This window comes from Lithobates pipiens, unplaced genomic scaffold (genome assembly GCF_037356315.1).
Source record: "Lithobates pipiens isolate NorthernLeopardFrog02 unplaced genomic scaffold, aLitPip1_a1.2 Scaffold_16, whole genome shotgun sequence".
NCBI classification, from domain to species: Eukaryota; Metazoa; Chordata; class Amphibia; order Anura; family Ranidae; genus Lithobates; species Lithobates pipiens.
The window spans coordinates 104,477,326-104,495,061 of NW_027507748.1; the positions used below are offsets into that span (position 1 = coordinate 104,477,326).

General features: G+C 47.3%; 1 protein-coding gene across 3 annotated transcripts in view; it reads right to left on the bottom strand.

Moving 5' to 3' along the window:
* LOC143981934 (uncharacterized) overlaps positions 1-5,849 on the bottom strand; it is a 64,262-nt gene extending 58,413 nt beyond the window's left edge. For all 3 annotated transcript variants that reach the window (XR_013274383.1, XM_077480189.1, XM_077480190.1), the window contains exon 1: positions 5,699-5,849. The gene's annotated coding sequence lies outside the window, so the exon portion shown is untranslated. The remainder of the gene's footprint in view (positions 1-5,698) is intronic.
* Positions 5,850-17,736: the final 11,887 nt, after the last annotated feature.

The window sequence follows — 17,736 nt, forward strand, 5'->3', positions numbered from 1 at the left end:
CACCACCGCTGTGCAGTCACATGATCCTCCTGTGCAGAGGGATCTTGGCCCCTCCCTCTCCTCTCCATAGATCGGGGCCGGCGGTTTGAGGAAAGGTATTTAGCCTTTTCATAAAAAATAAATTAAATAAAAAAAACACACACTTGTGAATTGCAGCCTAATCCAAAGGGGATGCTTGTATATTAGTTGCACTATGCAGCTGAATAGCAGCGGGAGGGGTGGCAGGAGAGCCGCTCTCACGCTGACAGGGGGTGGGAGACTGTCAGAGCAGAGCAGCAGATGATGGAGGCATGTAAATGGACCACGTGATCAGCAGCCATAATTACCATGGTCAGCGCAGGCAGGGGGACACAGGAACTGGCAGCAGCAACCAGGTTTTTTTATTTATTTATTTTTACACAATAGGAGGAGAAATATGACATAGCACAAGCACTGTGCTATTCAACATACAGTTCTGCTCAAAAGTTTGCATACCCCGGCAGAAATTGTGACATTTATATTGAAAGAATAACTGATCATGCCAAAAAACTGTCTTTTAGTCAATATAGTGATTACACAAAGCCATTTATTATCACATGTGCATCCATGTGAGAACTAACAAACTCATTGACACAAACACCAATTGTGGTTTTAAGCCATAGATGTGAGAAATTAACTTTTATTGCCATTTTAACCTGTGTGTGCCACCTTCTGTGTTGGTACCAAACATTCCAGGGGATGTAAACTTCTTATCAGGGCCAATTGAGTGATTTTTGTTATCATTATGATTTAAAAAGGATCCAAAAAAAAATGAGATTTTTGTACTCACCATAAAATCCTTTTCTCTGAAGGTCATTGACTTTCTTGACCTTAGGGTCATCATGCCACCTTAAGGAGAGGACTAGGCAGAACATGTAACACATGTATAAACAGCAAGACTGCACAGCACTGCCCAGGGGGCAGTCCTGGCTATAACCCCTCACCCTGCTTCCTGCAGCTCAGTTCATCAAAAAGCAGTACAAACATAAATAGGAGGGGTGGGTGCTGTGTCCGTCAATGAACTTCAGAGAAAAGGATTTTACAGCAAGTACAAAAATCCCATTTTCTCTTTTGTTCATTGATGGACACAGCTCCTTTAATTCGCTTGATGCGCTTACGTCAACTTTGTAGAACTTAGTGAAAGCGTGAACGAACAACCAAGTTGCCGCTTTACACACCTGGGAGGCAGACGCTTGATGTCGGAAAGCCCAGGAGGTCCCAATTGCTCTGGTGGAATGAGCCGTCACAGGAAAAGGGGCATCCGCCCCTTTAAGGTATAGGCCTGAACCACGATCTGTCTGATCCACCGAGAAATGGTGGATGACGAGACCGCTAGACCTTTTTTCGTACCAGCCAACGAGACAAACAGAGAGTCTGACTTCCGGAAGGGAGCCGTAGCAGACAGATACACCCGTAAAGCCCGGACCACATCCAGGGAATGTAATGCCGCGTACACACGAGCGGACTGTATGGCGTACTTAGTCCGTCATACAATCCGACGGACAGTCCGTCATACTTTCGACTGAACGGACTTGACCACACACGGATGCACAAACAGTCCGTCGAAAGCTTGCGCGATGACGTGTACAGCACGTACGACGGGACTAGAAATAGGAAGTCCAATACACAGCAAAGCACCTTTCCGCCATGTAAATCCTTTCTGATCATGCGCCATTCTTAGTCCGTCGAACTAGCCTACTGACGAGCGGATTGTCCGCTGAAACCAAAGTACGACGGACAGAATTTCCAAAAATCCGAAATACTTAGTACGCCAGACTGCACGCTGAAAAAGTCAGCTGAAGCCCACACACGAGCGGACTGTCCGCTGAAATGTGTTTCGGCGGACTAAGTAGGCCATACAGTCCACCCGTGTGTACGCGGCATAAGGCAACCTCTTTCGGGTGTGTCAGCTTAGGACATAAGGATGGTAACACATGTCCTCATTTAGATGGAATACCGAAACTACCTTTGGAAGGAAAGAGGGCTGCGGACGTAGAACCGCCTCATCCTTGTGGATGACCAGGTAGGGAGACTTGCATGACAAGGCAGCCAAATCGGAAACCCCCCTGCCAGATGTAATAGCCGCTAGAAAGACTACTTTCTGAGAAAGCATTAACAAGGGAATCTCTCTAAATATTCTCAAACGGCGGTTTCTGAAGCGCCGATAGCACCAGATTCAGATCCCACGGGAGGTAGCGGTGGTCGAACCGGAGGGACTACGTGTCGAACCCCTTGCACAAAAGCTGCTCACCAATGAGTGAGTAGCCAAGGGCCATTGGAAAAAAGACAGCCAAGGCTGATATGTGTCCCTTGATGGTGCTTAAGGCAAGTTTCTGATCCACTTCTCGCTGCAAAAACAGCAGGATCCCGGAAACTGAATAAGTGCGCGGACGCCACCCCATCTCCTCACACATGGGAGATGTAAGCCTTCTATGCACGATGGTAAATCTTCCGAGAAGAAGACTTCCGTGCTCTCGGCATAGTGGAAATTACCGAGCCTGACAGACCTCTGTCCTTTAGCACCTGGTTTTCAACAGCCATGCCATTAAACCAGTGACGTTAAAGCAGGATGAAGTATCTGACCTTGCAATGGAAGGTCCTCTCGCAGCGGTAGACACCAAGGAACACCACCAGTCGTACTAGGTCGGCATACCAAGGAAACAGTGGCCAATCTGGGGCAATCAGAATTACTGGAATCCCCTCGCCCTCCACTCTGTGCAGTAGACGTGGTAGAAGTTTGAGTGGGGGCATAAATCAGCCGATAATGCCCCCATGGAGCCACCAACGCGCCTGACGTGTCCGCCCAGGGGTCTCTTGTCATGAAAACAAACCTCTGCACCTTCCGATGGAGCAGAGAGGCCAAGAGGTCTACATCTGGTGTGCCCTACCTTAGGCAAAGAGCCTGAATACCTCCGGATGTAACGACCATTCCCCTGGGTCCAGCATCTGATTACTTAGGTAGTCCGCCTGACAGTTTTCTACACCCAGGATGTATATGGCCAACAGGGCCAGCATGTGTTGCTCTGACCACTGGAGGATGTGAGCGACCTCTCGTGCTGCAGCTGAGCTCCTTGTTCCTCCTTGATGGTTGATGTACGCCACCGCCGTGGCATTGTCCATCTGGATTCTGATCGTGTTTGCCCTTGTAGCCTCATTGACCATGCGTAGAGGCAAAGCCTGATTTCCCCCCCCAACCAGTCAGGCTGGCTTCCGTTGTGATCACCGTTCAATGGAGAGGAAGGAACGATCTCCTGGACCAAAGGGTCGGAGACCCCAGCCACCAGAGAAGGGAATCCCTGACTAACTGGCTCACCCGCATTTGGCAATCCAGGGATAAGCAGGCGCCTTGTCAAACTGGGAACGCTTACCTGCTGACCCGGACGGGCGAAAAAGCAGTTTCTGAGCAGAAAAAGTGGTAAGAGTATGTATGTTAGGGAGTTAGGGACCTTAGATTGTAAGCTCCTTGAGGGTAGGGGCCGATGTGGTACGCACTATATAAAGTACCTATTTAAAAAAAAAAAAAAAAAAAAAGGGGGGGAGCAACAAGTATGAAAAATAAATAAATAATAATATTTTTTACTTTTTGCTATAATATTAAAAAAAAAAAAAGGGGGAGCAACAATTTTGAAAAAAAAAATATTTTTTACTTTTTGCTATAATGAATATTTAAAAAAATAAATAAAAAAAGGAGAGCAACGATTTAAAAAAAAAAATGTTTTACTTTTTGCTATAATTAATATTATAAAAAAAAAAAAAAAAAAAAAAAAACATTTCTTCATCAGTTTAGGCCAATGCATATTCTACATATTTTTGTAATCCAAAAAAAAAAAAAAAAATTAAATCGCAATAAGCGTATTACTGTGTAAATGTCACTGTCAGGGAAGGGGTTAACACTAGGGGGCAATCAAGGGGTTAACTGTGTTCCCTCAGTGTGTTCGAACTGTGTGGAGGTGGGAGTGACTAGGAGAGTAGACATATCCTTTTTTCCCCACTTTGTAGGAACAAACGATATGTCTCCTCTTCTCTGGCAGCACAGGGACTTGTGTTTCCACACACAAATACCCACGTTGACGTTCATGCACACGATCACAAGTGGCCGATGCTTATCATGCCTGCCAGCCACATGCATTAGGTCCCCCGCCATGCAGCGGGTGTGCACTCCCTCTGGTGGCCGAAAAAGGGTAGGACATACCATACGGGGTTTCACCCAGGAGAGCCGTTCTGCCGCAGTATATCTGCATGAGCCGGTCGCGAAACGGTTAATACAGAAAAGGCATTATTGTAGGACAACCTTTAGCGTCAAAACCAGTAAGTTCGCTTTAAGGGCCACTTCACACCACATGCAGTCCAGTGTGTTTTTGTTTTTTTTCTGCATTAGAAATGCATGGATAGTAGATTATATGGGTTACAACAGCATCGTTCAGACCAGTGCGGTAAGTTCCAAAGAAAATTTTAAAAATTAGAACATGCTGTATTTTTTTTCCTGAACTGTACTGGAACGCAGTAAAACACATCAAAAACACACTGGAATGCACGTGTCCAAATTTAAAGGAGAAGTCCAGCCTGAGCTCCTTTGGCTGTACTTCTCTTATGGATCACAGGAATGCAGTATGTTTTGCACTCCTGTAAATGTTTTCAGCAGAGAGCGGACTGAAGTCTGTTCTCTGCTGACATCACAAAAATCAGTCCAGACATTACGTCACCCCAACAATGGGAGTTCGGATTCACCTGGTGCCTGGACTGATACCTGTCGCAGCCTCTGAGACGTCTGCTCTGCCCCCTCCACAGTTCAGCACTCCAGTGAGCGAGGAGGAGCAGAGCGGAGAGCTGCTGATTGACAGCATACAGCTCTCTGCTTGGGGAGCCGAGAGAACCGAGTCATCGGCGATGTTCGATCGCTCGGTCCTCGGTGCAGAGACGCGCCATCCATGCAGGTGAAAAGGGTTGGCACACCAAAACTGAGAAAATAGACATCCACCTTTTTTAGCAACACCTTAGCGTGTTCCCATGTGTCACTACAACACACGCATGTCAGAGCCGTGTTGTGATGCCATTTAAAAGAACACCCCTCTAGAGCGCTAACACACATGTGCCAATACACCGTGCGTATTACTGCATCACAGAGGTGTGAATGGGGCCTAGGAGAATGTACAAAACCCCTTGTCTTCATTGTGTGAACTACTCATCCCCCATGTAATAGGTACATACAGAGGCAACTTGAAGTTCAGCCTGGGTGACAACCATGGCTCTCTACAGATACCATAGAGAAGGGAGGGCAGAATAGACAGAGGAGCGATATTTCCGGGATCACCAGAAGGAGAAAGAAGAATAAAAAAAAAAAAAAAAGGAGAACAAAAACCTGATAAAAGAAAAAGGAATGCAGCCAACACATCCGAGGACTGGTAAGCTGCAATAGATGAAACAATGTGCTCATAGCTCTGAGCCCTCCAGGTGACAACCACTTCTCTGGTAGGGGTGTCACAGGAAGTGAGGGGATATTACTCCTCAGTGGGGTCACACACACAATACATCTGCTATCGGGCTTCTTGCTATCTATCAATGCATAGTCAGTAAATGAGTAACCCCGGACTAGTAAGCGAAGGACAATGTCGGGGGAGAGGCACACTATACACAAAGGTGAGCGGAAACAATCGGAGATCTAATGCACATCACACCTCACCCGTTTAAAAGGACTTCCGGCTCCCAGTTGAATCCTCCCGCGCACCTTCCCCTTCCGGTCCAGGAGATCACATGATACAATCTCCTCGCTGGATGGAACTATCCATCTAACCGCCAGCCGATGCCACGCCTACCTCTATTATGGGCGAATCGTTTTCCTGTTAGTACCGATTAACAATATTAGCGGTGAGAGCTGTGATTGGCCAGTAAGTGTTGTGGGTTTGACTGGTCGGTAGTACTGTGGGTGCGATAGGCTGGCAGAGTTGTGGGCGGGATCGGCAGGAAGTTTTGGGGGTGGCATTGGCTGGCAGAGTTGTGGGTGGGATTCAGACGGTAGTTTGGTGGGTATGATTTTCCGTCAAATGCTGTGGGTGGGAGCGGACGGTAGTTTTATGGATTGGATTGGCTGGCAGCGTTGATGTGCGGGTACAATCCTCCGCTGTGTGCGAGGGATTTTAACCACTTCCATACCGGGCCTATTCTGACACTTCTCCTGCATGTAAAAATCATAATTTTTTTGTTAGAAAATTACTCAGACACCCCCCCCCCCCCCCGCAAACATTATGTTTTTTTTTTTTTAGCAGGCACCCTGGGGAATAAAATGGCGGTCATTGGAACTTTTTATTTCGTACAGTATTTGCGCAATCATTTTTTCAACCGCCTTTTTTTTTGGAAAAAAAAAACGGTTTAATGAATTAAAAAGTAACAAAACAATTAAAGTCAGCCCATTTTTTTTTTTTTTTAGAATATGAAAGATGATGTTACGCCAAGTAAATAAATATCTAACATGTCACACTTCAAAATTGCCACTCATGGAAGGGCGCCAAACTTCGGTACTTAAAAATCTCCATAGGCGACACTTTGAAAATTTTTAATTTAAATTTTTAATTGTTACAGAGGAGGTCTAGTGCTAGAATTGTTGCACGCGCGTGGCGATACCTCACATGTGTGATTTGAACAGCGTTTACATACGTGTGCGTTCGCTTCTGAGCGGGAGCTTCCAGAGACGGGCGTATAAAAAAATTATTATTATTTTTATTTTACTTAATTTTTTTTTTTTTTACATTTTTTTTTTTTGATCACTTTTATTCCTATTACAAGGAATGTAAACATCCCTTGTAATAGGAATGGTGTGTGACAGGTCCTCTTTATGGAGACATGCGGGGTCAATAAGACCCACATCTCTCCTCCAGGCTGGAAAGCATGAGATCAGTGAAAAAAAATTCACTGATCTCATGCTGACAGCCACAATCGCGGCTTTGTTTACATCGCGGCCTCTGACGGTCATAGTTATGACTGGTGACCACCCGGTCACCGTAAATTTCTATCGCCGTCATCCGGCGCCGGCCGATTCTCCAGGCACGGGAGAGCCCGGAGAAGCTCCGGATGGCGGCAGGAGGGGGGGGGGAGTCCCCTCCCGTTGCCTATAAGAACGATTAAGCGGTGGAACTGCCGCTATGAATGTTCTTATGGTGCACAGAATCACCGGCTGGAAAGAATGATATCTGAATGATGCCTCTAGCTGCAGCCATCATTCAGATATCACCTCACAAAGTCAAGGACATCATTTTACTATGGCCCGGTAGGGAAGTGGTAGCAGCGGCAATACTGCTGATCTCAGAGGTTTGCTAGTCTGACAGAAGTTCGCTGCTTTAAAATTCAACACTTAAACATTCATACTGAGTTCTAAGTACTGTTTTTCATGATATAACCTCAATTTACTGTTAAAAATAAGCATAAAGTGCAAAACTCCGGTGGGTGTAACAAGATGTCCGCTTTCCCCTTTCTCAGTGTATCCTTACTATGGAGGAGTGTGGGGTGTAGCAAGATGGTGGCGTCAAAACGTCACTTCCGTTATACAGTCTGTTGGGTCGCCAAATCTGATGAAACGTGGTCATCGTGTTTCGATTGCCCAGACGTGTGTAATGGCGGTGATCAGTGATTTTTAGTGGAAGTGCGATATTGCGACAGACAGATTGGACACCTTTCACACTTTTTTTTGGGACCAGTGATATTATTACAGTGATCAGAGCCAAATACAGCCAATGATTACAGTATAAATTACATTAGCAGGGAAGGGGCTAGCACTAGGGGGCGTTCGAAGGTTAAGTGTTCCCTGGGAGGTGTTTCTAATGCCGCGTACACACGATCAGACTGTCCGGCGGACTTAGCCCGGCGGACAAACCGCCGGACTTTGCAGCAGAGGTCCGTCTGACTTTCTGACCGAGCGGACCTGCCCACACACAGCCGGACTTTTCCGGCGGACTAGGTCCACCATACTTTTGAAAATGAACGGACTTGCCCACACATGTAGGAAAGTCCTTTCATTATGAACGCGGCTCCAGGTAGACGGGACTAGCCAGTGAGGTCAATGTCGCCGCCTTTGGCGGCGAAATTGGCACCTGGTATGGACTTTAAGGGGAAGCCCTATGCCGAAAAAACGGCGTGGGGATCCCCCCCCGAGTCCATATCAGACCCTTATCCGAGCACACGCCCGGCCGGTCAGGAAAGGGGGTGGGGACGAACAAGCGCCCCCCCCCTCCTGAGCCATACCAGGCCGCGTGCTCTCAACATGGAGGGTGCTTTGGGGAAGGGGGGGCCGCGTGCCCCCCCACCCCACAGCACCTTGTCCCCATGTTGATGAGGACAAGGGCCTCTTCCCCACAACCCTGGCCGTTGGTTGTCGGGGTCTGCGGGCGGGGGGCTTATCGGAATCCGAGAGCCCCCTTTAATAAGGGGGCCCCCAGATACCGGGCCCCCCACCCTATGTGAATGAGTATGGGGTACAATATACCCCTACCCATTCCCCTGTGAAAAAAATGTAAAAAAAAAAACACAACACAAGAGTTTAAAATAATTTATTGCACAGCTCCGGGGGTCTTCTTCCGTCTTGAGGGGTCTTCTCACCAGACTCCTCCGCTATCTTCTGCTAGCTCTTTTACTAGCGGAGGAGCCCGGCTTTCTTCTTCGTCGCCGCCCGGGGGTCTTCTTCTGACTTCGGGGGTCTTGTCCCCCTCTTCGGTTCTTCTTGCCGGGCCTCCGCTTTCTTCCTTTAGCTCTTTTACTAGTGGTGGCCCGGTCTTCTGTCGCTGCCTCTTCTTCCGAATTCGGGGGTCTTATCCCCCTCTTCGGTTCTTCTTGCCATGCCTCCGCTATCCTCTTCCAGCTCTCGGTCTTCTGTTGCCGCTGTCGCCGTCTTCTCGCCTTCTCTTCTTCTTCTTTGAGATGTTGACTCAACGCTGTCTCTGTTGCTGTCTCAGAGGATGCTGGGACTGTAACATCATAATGGGCAGGGACGTCACCCGGTGACCCTGCCCATTGTCCCTATATAAGTCGCCGCGCAACATTGTTATTGTCATTACGGCCAGAGACAGCGTCGAGTCAACATCTCAAGGAAGAAGAAGAGAAGGCGAGAAAGCGGAGGCAACGGCAACAGAAGACCGGGCCACCGCCAGTAAAAGAGCTGGAAGAAGGAGCGGAGGCCCGGCAAGAAGAACCGAAGGGGGACAAGACCCCTGAAGTCGGAAGAAGAGGTGGCGACAGAAGACTGGGCCACCGCTAGTAAAAGAGCTAAAGGAAGAAAGTGGAGGCCCGGCAAGAAGAACCGAAGAGGGAGACAAGACCCCCGAAGAGGGGGACAAGACCCCCGAAGTTGGAAGAAGACCCCCGGGCGGTGACTAAGAAAGAAAGCCGGGCTCCACCGCTAGTAAAAGAGCTAGCAGAAGATAGCGGAGAAGTCCGGCGGGAAGACCCCCCAAGACGGAAAAAGACCCCCGGAGCTGTGCAATAAATTATTTTAAACTCTTGTTTTTTTTTTTTTTTTTACATTACATTTTAAAAAACATCCCCTAGCATTTCTAACCATGACCATCTTGAGTAAGGGCAGATGATTCACGTAGCATTTACTCCCTGGAATCCATCTGTCCTTAGCTCAGGCAGTCAGGAAGGTGTGCTTGGCTGTGAAACCCTCCACCTGATGAAATAAAGAAAATGTCCATGAAGACTCCTGGGATGTAGGAGATCATTTGCTTAGGCCTGGGTACCAGGAAGCAACAGAAAAAATGAAAAAAAAAAAAAAAAGCAAGTAGATATAATATACCGAATATTAGATAATATATATGAACAAATGAATGTGGTGGGCAACTACATGGCAAATGAGGTTCAATGTAGAAAAATGTAAAATAATGCATTTGGGTGGCAAAAATATGAATGCAATCTATACACTGGGGGGAGAACCTCTGGGGGAATCTAAGATGGAAAAGGACCTGGGGGTCCTAGTAGATGATAGGATCAGCAATGGCATGAAATGCCAAGCTGCTGCTAACAAAGCAAACAGAATATTGGCATGCATTAAAAAGGGGATCAACTCCAGAGATAAAGCGATAATTCTCCCGCTCTACAAGACTCTGGTCCAGCGGCACCTGGAATATGCTGTCCAGTTCTGGGCACCACTCCTCAGGAAGGATGTACTGGAAATGGAGCGAGTACAGAGAAGGGCAACAAAACTAATAAAGGGTCTGGAGGATATTAGTTATGAAGAAAGGTTGCGAGCACTGAATTTATTCTCTCTGGAGAAGAGACGCTTGAGAGACGATATGATTTCATTATACAAATACCGTACTGGTGACCCCACAATAGCGATAAAACTTTTTCATGGAAGGAAGTTTAACAAGACACGTGGCCACTCATTAAAATTAGGAGAAAAGAGGTTTAACCATAAACTACGTAGAGGGTTCTTTACTGTAATGCCCCGTACACACGATCGGAAATTCCACCAGTAAAAGTCCGAGCTTTTGGTCGGAAAATGCGATTGTGTGTATGCTCCATTGGACTTTTGCTGGCGGAATTTCGGCCAGCAAAAGATTGAGAGCAGGCTCTCAATTTTTCGGTCCGGAAAAGTTCGTATCCGAAAATGCGTTAGTCTGTATGCAATTTGGAAGTGCAAAAAATCACGCATGCTCGGAAACAATTCGATGCATGCTCAGAAGCATTGAACTTAATTTTCTCGGCTCGTCGTAGTGTTGTACCTCACTGCATTCGTGACGGTCGAAAGTTCAGAGAACTTTTGTGTGACGGTGTGTATGCAAGCCAAGCTTGAGCGGAATTCTGTCGGAAAAAGCAAGTTTTTTCAGACGGAAATTCCAATTGTGTATGCGCGGCATAAGAGCGGCAAGAATGTGGAATTCCCTTCCACAGGCGGTGGTCTCAATGGGGGGCATCAATAGTTTCAAAAAACTATTATGCTGCGTACACACGATCGGACTATCCAGCGGACAAACCGCCGGACTTTGAAGCGGAGGTCCGCCGGACTTTCCGAACGAGCAGACCTGCCCACACACGACCGGACTTTTGAAATGAACGGACTTGCCCAAACACGGAGGAAAGTCCGTTCATTTTGAACACGGCTCCAGGTAGCCGGGACTAGCGAAGGAGGTCAATGTCGCCGCCTCCATCGGCGAGATTGACACCTCGCTGGCCCCGTCAGCTGGTATGGACTTAAAGGGGAAGCCCTACGCTGAAAAAACGCCCCCCACCCCACAGTCCATATAAGACCCTTATTCGACAATTTTGAGTCAAAACTTCTTTCTAAGTCCGCCGGACTTTTGGAAAGAGAAAGACCAAGTCCGCCCATTGTCTGATCGTGTGTACGCTGCGTTAGATAAGCACCTGAATGACAGCAACATACCGGGATATACAATGTAATACTGACATATAATCACACACATAGGTTGGACTTGATGGACTTGTGTCTTTTTTCAACCTCACCTACTATGTAACGATATATATATTAATATACTTCTTATCTATTTACCAATGCTAGCAGCATAAGGATTAAAATAGTTAATGCTGATTGCGAGAGTTTAATTCCATTTTAATATTTATGTAGCATGAGATTTGTCATGTACTGGGAATTAAAGCGGTAGTACTGTATAACTTCAAATAAAAAAGAAAAAAAAGAAATTTGGTCCCTGGTTTATGCCATAATGTGCTAGTATGCACCTCATACTAGTACATTATGACAGACTTACCTTTCAAATGAAGACTTCCAGCAGCACACGGTCACCACTGCCAGGGCTTTCATCTTCACCCAAGGTTACGGGTTCACAGGCTCTGGCACAGCGTATTGCATTCCATTGCATACTGTGTGCCCTAAATGCAGAGCATCACTGTGCATGCATGGGTGACGTCATCAGCTATTGCTTATGCTATTATCTCCTAAACGGTGCAGGTTTAGGAGATATTCTTTATACCTACAGTTAAGCCTGATGGTAAGCTTACCTGTAGATGGAAGTTAAACCGGAGCTTTGCCCAAAGATCTTGCTTTAAGATCTCCTCCCCAACTCCCCTTTAGCAAATGGCACGTTTTTTTGGGGGGGGGGGGGGGTAGCGGATACCTGTTTTTGAAAGGTACACTCTCCCACTTCCACTCAGATCACCTAGGCGATCCGAGCAGAAGTTATCCTCCCCGTCTCCGTTCTTCTGGGACACATCACAGGTCCCAGAAGACTGCAGGACCCATCAAAGTGCACAGCGTGGCTCATGTATGTGCAGTGGGCAGCCGGCTGTGAAGGGGACCAAAAACCAGTGGAAAAAAAGGCTCGGTTGAACACAGCGCTGGATCCTGGGACAGGTGATTGTTTCTTTATTAAAAGTCAGCAGCTACAGTTTCTGTAGCTGCTGGGTTTTCATTTTTACAAATGACTGGAGCTCTTCTTTAAGATTTTACTACCACTATAAAGTGATATTAAAGCTTCAATATTTTTTTTAATTCAAATAATAAACATGTTATAGTTACCTGCTCTGTGCAGTGGTTTTGCACAGAGCAGCCCCCATCCACTTCTTCAGAGGTCCCCTGCCAACACACCTGGCTCCACCTTTTCAGCAAGTGCCCTCAAAGAAAGTCACTTCTTATGGGGGCACTCATTCGTCTTTCTCCTGAGCTGCCCTGTCTGCACCTATTGACACAGACAGGGTGGCTCGGCAATGTCCCCAAGCTCCCTCGTCACAGAATTTGATTGACAGCCAATGGCTCCTGCTGCTATCAGTCTGCCCAGTGAGAAGGGAGAGACATGCTGCTCTTGTGCACATCGCTGGATTGTGATCTGGCTCAAGTACGTATGAGGGGGGGGGGGGGGGGGGGGGGTATTGGAGATATCCTCTGGCACAGAAGTTATTTTACCTTAATGCATAGAGTACATTAAGGTTAAAAACCTCCAGCCTTCCTAACCTTTTATTGGTCAGGATGAAAAAAAAAGGAATCAGGGTTTTCCAATTTGATCAAGAGATCATCTGAAGTAAAAATAAGGGGGTTGATATCTGTAACACTGGGCAATGTTACTGAGTTGCAGAACTTTATTCGTCTACAAGATGGTATGGAACTGTGGAATACAATTTTCGGAGCAGTATGGGAAATGTAGTCTTGAAGAAGGATCCTATTGGCAGCCATACTGGGACCACAAGTAGAAGGTCCATAAGCAGCTGGAGGCAGGAGGGAGCATATGAAAGTAAAAGCCTGACAGAGATGTGGATAATGGGGGTCAGGGGGGTTCAAATGCCTGGTTCCCCGCTCTGTTGCAGCCTGCACATGACACCACAGACAAGCAGCACAGCAAAGCAGTCAGTGGCGGAGTGTAGTTTCAGTTGCAAGGGTTAATAATCATGCTTCACTCACTCTGTTTTAGCCCGCTGAGCCGGGCTGTTGGGCATGGGCTAAGGCTGACAGTGTCTGGCACAGACCTGTATTACAATGAGGCAGCACACTGAGGACAGCAGAAGCGGCTGGGGCCTGTCCCGCCAACAGCCCTATTCCCATTGGCTTGCAGTGCCGCTGTCTGCCTTGGGGGGAAGAGCTTTGCCTGGGCCCAGGAGTGCAGAATGCTGTGCTGTGTAGCCTCCACCCGCCGCATGGATGAATTGGCGACTGCTGCTCTCCTCTCCATGTATGTCCCTTTTTCCTCAGTGAGGCTACCTCATAGAGTGTCCTCAGTCAGGCTCAGACTAACTTACCACTGCTGTGCTGCTGCTGCTGCTGCTGCCAGTATAGTACTGACACTAGTTTCAAGGGTTAATAGTGCGTCCATTGACACCGATTTTAAGGATTATTAATGCATCCACTTGCACCAATGTCGGGGGTTGTTCTTGCGTCCACTGACACCAATACTGGGGTCATTATTGCATCCATTGTCCCTTGTGCTGGGGGTTTTTAGTGCATCCACTGACACCAACACTGGGGGGTTGTTCTTGCGTCCACTGACACCAACACTGGGGGTTAATAGTGCATCCACTGACACCAACACTGGGGGTTAATAGTGCATCCACTGACACCAAAACTGGCAGTTAATAGCGCATGCACTGACACCAAAACTGGGGGTTAATAGTGCATCCACTGACACCAAAACTTGGGGTTAATAGTGCATCCACTGACACCAAAACTGGGGGTTAATAGTGCGTCCACTGACACCAATGTAGCATGGCCCCCTTGGGGACTGCTGAGAATTACCTGCTCATCTGCATGGCCATGACCAAGTAAACCTTCCAACCCACCTGCCACTCTGGGTTCAGACATCCTGTTAATACTATAAAGCAAGAATCAAGCAACCCTGTAGTATAATGGGTTTTGAAATGTTTTACTTGAACCAAATAGGAAAAGTTATTTCACAAAGAGAGGAGTGAATCCACTGAACTGTGATAACAGCTCCAACTCAGCAAACAAACTCCTCCTGAAGACACAACAAGATTTAACCACTTCAATACAGGGCACTTAAACACCTTCCTGCCCAGACCAATTTTGAGCTTTCAGCGCTGTCGCACTTTGAATGACAATTGCGCGGTCATGCTACACTGTACCCAAATGAAATTTTTATCATTTTTTTCCCACAAATAGAGCTTTCTTTTGGTGGTATTTGTTCACCTCTGCGGTTTTTATTTTTTGTGCTACAAATAAAAAAATACCGAAAATTTTGAAAAAAAATATGTTTTTTTTTTGTTTCAGTTTCAAAACTTTGTAAATAAGTAAGTTTTCTCCTTCACGGATGGGCACTGATGGGGCTACACTGATGGGCACTGATAAGGCGGCACTGATGGGCACCAATGAAGTGGCACTGATGAGGTGGCATTTATGGACACTGATAGGCGGCACTGATAGGCGACACTGATAGGCGACACGGATAGGCGACACGGATAGGCGACACGGATGGGCGACACGGATGGACACTGATAGGTGGCACAAATTGGCACTGATAGCTGGCACGGATTGGCATGGATGGGCGGCACATATGGGCATGGGTAGGCGGCACAGATGTGCATTGGTAGGCGGCACAGATGGGCATGGGATTGGCACTGATAGGCGGCACAGGTGGGCACTCATTAGCGGCACAGGTGGGCACTCATTAGCAGCACAGGTGGGCACTGATTAGCAACACAGGTGTTATACTGTACTAATGGATGCCAATCAGTGCCAAACAATAATGCATGCCAATCAGTGATGCCCATTGTGGGCACTGATTGCCATCCATTATGGGCACTGATTGGCATCCATTGTGCCTGACTGGCATCCCTGGTGGTCTAGGGAGGATTACCTCTGCTGGGCATCCCTGGTGGTCTGGTGGCGTCCCTGGTGGTCCAGTGTGGGCATCCTCGGGGGGGCTGTGCTGATAATCGATCAGCACAGACCCCCCCTGTCAGAGGAGCAGCCGATCGGCTCTCCTCTACTCGCGTCTGACAGACGCGAGTGAGGAAAAGCCGATCACCGGCTCTTCCCATTTACACTGTGATCAGCCGTGATTGGACACGGCTGATCACGTGGTAAAGAGTCTCCGTCGGAGACTCTTTACCGAGATCGTAGTTGCCGGGTGTCAGACTGACACCCCGCAACAACGATCGCCGCGATGCGTGCCCCCGGGGGCGCGCAGCGGCTCATAATCCTGATCACGTCATATGACGTCCGGTTAGGATTATGAAACCACTTTGCCGCCGTCTATTTGTAATAGGGCGGGCGGCAAGTGGTTAAACAATGAATAATGCTATATACACAAGGATATACTATATTCAGATCCGAAGCCACCTCCTAGCGGATGTTTCAGTTAACTACACAAGTGGCCCTACTGAGATAGATGTAATCTAGACAACCTATGCTATTTTAATGGAAGAGCTAATCTCCTGCCGGTGTTTAGTGTACAGAGTACAGAGTTCCCTCTTTACATCTGAACACGGAGAGTTCCCTGACACTGTAAGGGGGACTCTGCAGACTCTGATGTAAGGGAGAACTCTGGGGACTCTAACATAAGGGATGCTCTGGGAACCCTGATCTAAGGGGAAACACTGAAAACTGTGATGTATGGAGAGGACTCTGATGTAAGGGGGGACATGGTGGCCTCTGGTGTAAAGGCGAACTCTGATGTAAGGGGTGCCCTGAGAACTCTGATTTACCTCAGTGTACTCAATTAAAGGCAGGAGAGAGAAGGGGGGAGAGTCAAAGACACGGGATGGACGGTGAGCTCACTCACCCCTTGGCAGTCATCCCCTCTCATCCAGATGTATCTGTGGCTGCTGGACTTGTGTGTGTGTGGGGGGGGGGGGGGGGGGGATTGTTAGTGCTGACTTTAGGCAGTGTGAAAGAGAGTGTAACAGACACTCTTGGCTTACACAAGCCATAATCCAGTCTGAATAATGTGTCTGGGTTTCAGACAGTCTATAACCCAGACGCATGATTCCAAACCCGAACTGTGCGGGTGAATCCCGGACAGGTGGCAACCCTATATGCTATGTTGTGTTGTAATTTTTATCTGCCAATACAGTCTGCTTTTTTCCTTTAAAGAGGAAGTAAACCCTGATGAGTTTACTTCCTCTTTTTTTCCCTGCAAAGGTAAAGCATAATGGACTACTATGCATCGCATAGTAGCCCATTATGTGTCACTTACCTGACACAGGAGCCAGCGAAGTCGCGCTGTCCCCTGTAGTCCGCCGCATCCATCTTGCTGGTGGCGTCTCGCAGCTCCGCCGCTGTCATTCGGCGAAGCCGCGATGACGTCACTCCCGCGCATGCGTACGGGAGTCGACAAATGCGGCAGCTCCATTTTTGGAACTGCCGCGTTCAGTGCGCCTGCGCGCTGCTAACAGCGGTGCCCGTTTTCGGGCAAATATCTCCTAAACCATATAGGTTTAGGAGATATTGCTTGGACCTACAGGTAAGCCTTAATCTAGGCTTACCTGTAGGTCAAAGTGGGTTGTAAGGGTTTACAACCACTTTAAAGGGCAGTGTGTGCAATCTTTGTACATCTGCTGGGAGTTCCCAGCCAAGCTATTCTGGTGGTGTCAGCGAGGGCGAGGCCTCACCTAGGGCTAAAGTGAGCAGAGAGGGTACTACATACATTTCTTTGATTTTGACATGTCCCAGGGGGAGAAAATTTCTGTCAGTGCAGTATGCTTTGTCACATGCTTTACCATTCACCCCTAAGGTGAACTGCAGTAAATAGCATCACAGTGCAAGTAATAAACTACAGTCAAAAAAAAATAAAAAATGATTGGAGTATTTTTGGGATGTTACATAGTTGGTAAGGTTAAATAACGACTCCGGACTCCTGCACAAATGTTGAATAAAGGCACCAGTCCAACAGGGATGTGGAATAGATATTGGATGGGCTATTTTAGCAGACTTTTAATTTCAAATTTATAATGTTCTTCTTTTACCATTAGTAACACTGGAGATGATTTACTAATACTAAAGCATGAACAATCTGGTTCAGATCTGCATGTAACCAATCAGCTTCCAGGTTTTATTGTCAAAGTTTCATTGAACACGTTGAAGTTAGAAGCTGATTGGCTACCATGAACAGCTGCCCCAGATTCTGAGTGCACCAGTTTTAGTAAATCTTCCCCACTCACTGTGATAACATATTCATCTGGCCATTGTAAACTTCAGTGCTGTTTTAGCACAGCTTCCTCTTTATAGCTGATGTTAGTGATTGCACTTTTTGCTGCTTGTGATTTGTTTTTTAAAGTTTAACTAAAGGCAAAACTTTTTTGGATTGGCACCAGAAG